Here is a 5,000-nt window from a genome sequence, read left to right as displayed (position 1 = left end):
CCCTGGCTTTTCATTGGCTGAGGATAAGGGGACGGGTTATGAAACAGGATTTGAGCGCTTCTTTTGCCCCTCATTGGTTCGTTTTGTTTCCTGTTTGTAAATACTTTTCCTCGTTACTCATTAAGGTATGATGTCATTTGATATGTCATTTTCCAAAATATTCGTGGAAAGAAAAGAAGCTAAATAATAAAGTTAAGTACTTGTTAAGAAATTGTTGCTTGTTTTTATTGCTTGTAACTACCAGCAAGCCATGCATGCGGATCACTGAAGTGTGAACTCTCCCCACATGCTTAAAACAAGTAAATCTATCCATGCAGTTTCCACTAGCTGGGTGAGGATAAAACAATCACATGAAAACAATCAAAGCAATACCAACTAATATATATAATACAATATATAATAATAATAATATAAACAATCAAAGCAATACCAACTAATATACTGCCTTCTACTCTCCAGTCGCCGCTCAGCAAACTGGGGCCTGTACTACGAAGGGAGCTTAACCTACCCAGATGTAACCCAGGGTTACTTTGTTAAACCCGGGTTGACAAAACCTGGTTATCTTAAGTGGTGTTAATCGGTACTACGACGCTGATTATGAAGTTGATTTGTTGAGCCGGGGTTAACCTAATTGGAGTTTGTGCGTGTTCACATAAAAGGGGCGGGTTGCAGCGCAAGTCACCACTTTCAATGATGACGCGATCACCTTATTTTACGGATGAGGAATGCACAATTATTAATAGCTTGCGGAATGTCTGAAATGAGTTGAAATAATTAAATTGCCTATTTTGAGTTTATAGAAATGCCTACTGATGCAACACAATTTAGAAGTGGGCATATAGATTACAGTAATAGGATAATTGAATGTTTAAGTAGCCCCCATTGACTGATTTAGTGTATGCCTAATCCTGTGAACATTTCAGATGCAACACCATTGCCAAACGCACATGGCAGCAGGTGAAAATGAAACACAAACACATTATTCAGAATAGTAGGTTTATATAGTTATAGCTTGCATTAATATTTCTTAATTATGAAAAAATGTAGGCCTAGTATGCTTATAGCCTTCACTTGGCCTCTGTTTTAGCTAACAAGAAAAAGGTGTCTTTGAACACTACTGTAAGGAGTGTTTTACAGTAGCAGAGGAGTTGGCCATCGCAAATAATAGTGGAAGGCCGATTGTGGAAGGGGTTGAGGGAGGCATTCGGTCGGATTCTGGTGCTGTGGAAATATTTAGCCTTTATGCAGGGTACAGTAATATAACATTCAATTCAACAAGTTTGTTACAATGGTGATTTTAATTTATTAGGCCTAGGCTATGTCCGATTTATTTTAGGCTATTCTTGCTCAGATGTTCAGCACACTGTAGGCTATAGGCTAGGCCTGTCCGATTTATTTTCGGACATACAGTATTCTTGCTCAGATGTTCAGCATCACCGATTAGATGGAAAACATGAATGTCCACGTAAGGGCATTGCTATGACTGGTGACATTAGAGACTTCTGCCTAGATCATGGATATATATATGGCGGTCTCTAAAACCCCTCGAAGAGAGCACCTCACGATTTGCGCTCCGATGTCGTATGGATCATCCAGGTACGCCGACATAGTCTCGAATTGTTAGTGGAGGGGTGGTACTTATAAAGGGTGTGGTTAACGGAAACCTCGGGTTAACCAAGAACATAGTTCTAACCTGCTCGGAGCAGGTTTGAGATGCAGCGTAAATTGCCATGGCAGCATACCTCGGTTAAAACCTATCCACCTTTCGTAGTACGGGTTAATCGGGAACTTACGCCACACGTGATCAAGTTACTCTCGAAGTTACCCAGATAAGCCAGTAACCCCACTTCGTAGTACAGGCCCCTGCTCCTCAGGGAACTGTCTGGTTGTTAGGTGTGGTTGTTAGGTCGATAATTCCGTTTCCGGCTCCAGCTGGGACCAAAGCGGGGTTGTTTTTTTTAGTTTAAAAGTTTTTCCCAATGTTCAGAGTAGCCCACAACATAAATAGTTATTCTACTACTCACACCTGCGTCAACCTCGTGAAGTCCTATTTTTCATGTAGAGGCCTGGACTTCACCCTCGCTGAAAAGGAGGTTCGCAGGAGGTTGTGAAAACGGCTGGCTGCGCTTGTCAACTTATTGCACGACAGAGCGGAAGGACCCTGGAGACAACTTGTAGTGTCAGACTTGATTAGTTTGTGTCTATTCTGATCAGACATAGTGGCCCGTACCGATCCAGAAAGTAACCCAATGTAGGGAACTGTGCTTTTCATCAGTTTCCAATGTGCTCGGTACCCATTTAACTAGCAATTTGTGTATAACTGACGAAAAGGTGTCATGATCCTACCTCCGACAACCACATCACATAATGCAAAGCCGACGTTGCAGGCGTGCATTTGCCAAGCCCATGGACTGAATGCATTGTCAGTATTGTAAGTCAGGTAAGTCAAGTTTTATGGTGCTGTGCATGGGGAAATTACAGTGGGTTAGATCCAACCCATCAACAAGTCCACCCTATCAGCAAGTTGCTTTAGGAGCACAAAAAGGGAGATGTGTAATGTGATTGGCCGTTGTGAGCTCAAACATCAAACAGCCTTCTGCCAGAATCATTGACTGTCTTTAACCATTGACACACCCCTTTAACAATATATATGACATAATATTTAATACTAACTTTTTTATACAATAGTACACTTCTATATAGCAGTTGTAATTGTATACAATAGTACACTTCTGTACAGCAGTTGTATTTTACTACAATCGTACACTTCTATATAGCAGTTGTGCTGACATATCAGTGGAAGTGCCTCTAGTCTGTGGTTGCTAGGAGATGGCAGCAGGGGTGTAGGTGGTTCTGAGAGGGTGCCCCCCCCCCCCTGCCCCCTTTCATCCAGCGCGCAATCTCTTCTCTTGTCATCCTTTCTTTCCTGCACATCTTTCACACACACACACACACATCCTGCAGGAACAGAAGTAGGAAACAGACACATACATACATACACACACACACACACACCTCACTATGCAACACTCACACCTCTGCACCTTTCATTACACTGACATGGGCTAATACATTTACAAGAATTGTACCTTTAAAAAACAAACTCCGTCACATATCTTATGCTGTATAGTTTTCTCTCCCTTGGAAAACTCCCTGTGCTTTGTTCTGTAGACTGGCTATTTATGGTTGTTATGTGGTTTATTCTTATTTTAATTGAACCTTATCAACATAAACTCAACAGTCAACTCAGTCAGTTTCGTTAGCCCTTAATGTATTTCCTTAAAAGCTTGAGTAAAATATGTTATTCTTTATTTGCAATTATTATTCATTATTTATTTGAATAATTATCCATGGTTTGTTATTGCTGTCAGGTTTATCATCACCTCTTGTTTCAAGATGCAAGAGATTGTCACATTTTGGCATGTTTGCACACAAATAAAAAGCAGTGAAATGAGGGATCGTGACAGCAACTCTACGCTGTGCAATGGGGGAAAAAAGTAGACAAAGCAGTAGAGCAAGAAATAAAATAACAAAAAATAAAATAAGAAGGTGGGGGGAAATTAAATACATGAAAATAAAAAAACGCTTTAATGGGTTTATAAAAAGGGAAAAGTGCTGGGATGCATTCATGGCCTGTATGGCTTGGGAAAAGAAGCTCCTTCTTAGTCTTTTAGTTCTTGTTCTTCAGCTTTGAGGGACAGGAGGCGTTTTCCAGAAGGCAGCTATTTAAAAAGATTGTGGTTAGGGTGGTGGCAGTCTTTTATGGTTTTCTTTGCCCTTGACTGGCAGCGCCAGGTGAATGTCCTGTAACCCAGGTAGTTAAGTCCTGGCAATTCTCTCCGCACGTCTGATCACTCTGTGCGGTGCCATTTTATCCCGAAAGCTGCTATTTCCGTACCAAGTTGTTATTCCCAGAAATAAGAGAAACTATCGTGGTAGAGTTGAAGATGTTCTGCACGCGGTCTAGACAGAGTTCCACAGGCTGTGGCACAAACTCTTAACCCTCCAGTTGTGTTCGTTTCATGTTTACTTGTGTTCCCGGTCAAAAATAACCACTGCATTATAACTTGCTATAAATCCATAGTAACACACATATTATCATCTAATGTTGCGATAGACCTTTGTATCAACTTGTGTTCTATTGGATATAACCAGATTTGAACTTCCATTTGCTATTTAGGCCTATGGCCTGCAGGCCTCATTGACCTGAGCTCATGCATTTCAGAAAGGGGAAGATTCTATTGGAGAAAGCTTCCAGTGGGGACTGCCATTGAAACAAAGAGGGGGAGTCAGGGTGTGTTTGTGTTTTTTTTAATGTACATAAGCACACATACAATCCATCTGATCAATAACTATGTGTCTGGACTCAAGTTTATACACTTGCCATTTTTTCACCCATTCATTTCTAATGGTCGGTCATTTTTGACCGGGAATACACATGGGTGTTCTAAAGTTAAATAAAACACTCAAATTGTTATGAAAATGGTCAAAAATTGTTTTGTGTGTTCAGATGCACAGTTACACATGTAAATCTACAGGACGCATACGGATGTTTTGAGCGTCTTCCACCGGTTGTCTTAGGTAACAAGTGTGGTAACTGTCTTTCATGCTGTCGATGTGGACGAATTGAACTTGCGCTGATGATTTTCAGAAAGGATGCTCTTCGTCCTCAGTGTTGATGCCGAGATGGTCTCATTAATTTGTTGACAGGCTTTAATGTACCAGTGGCAAGGCGTACAGGGCCCTGACGCCCGCATTTCCGACCAATCAATGCGTCATTGCCACTGTCCGTCACCCACGGGTCGTCCTATGAGATGACTGAAAAGGCGGGTGCTCCTCCGTCACTGTACTGAAGTTCCCGTCTGTAGTGCATGGACGCTGAATGTCTATAACGGAGGGTCAGATTCTCATTAGGTGATTTTTTTCTTGCATATAATTCGCTTATGTTTTTTTTTTTTTTTTTTACACAGCCCTGCACACTGGACTTGGGGCTGGAGTCG

General features: G+C 41.4%; 1 protein-coding gene across 1 annotated transcript in view; it reads left to right on the top strand.

The window, feature by feature from the left end:
• The first annotated feature begins 1,843 nt into the window (after positions 1-1,843).
• The window catches only part of prkacab (protein kinase, cAMP-dependent, catalytic, alpha, genome duplicate b), a 27,139-nt gene continuing 23,982 nt past the window's right edge, over positions 1,844-5,000 (top strand). Inside the window, exons 1-2 of the mRNA XM_042105258.1 lie at positions 1,844-2,440; positions 4,971-5,000. The exon at positions 4,971-5,000 is cut by the window's right edge and continues 570 nt beyond it. The gene's annotated coding sequence lies outside the window, so the exon portion shown is untranslated. The remainder of the gene's footprint in view (positions 2,441-4,970) is intronic.

The sequence above is a fragment of the Alosa sapidissima genome, chromosome 9, assembly GCF_018492685.1.
Source record: "Alosa sapidissima isolate fAloSap1 chromosome 9, fAloSap1.pri, whole genome shotgun sequence".
Classification (NCBI taxonomy): domain Eukaryota; kingdom Metazoa; phylum Chordata; class Actinopteri; order Clupeiformes; family Clupeidae; genus Alosa; species Alosa sapidissima.
Note: the sequence above shows the minus strand (reverse complement) of the source record. Positions and strands in the feature narration are given on the sequence as shown.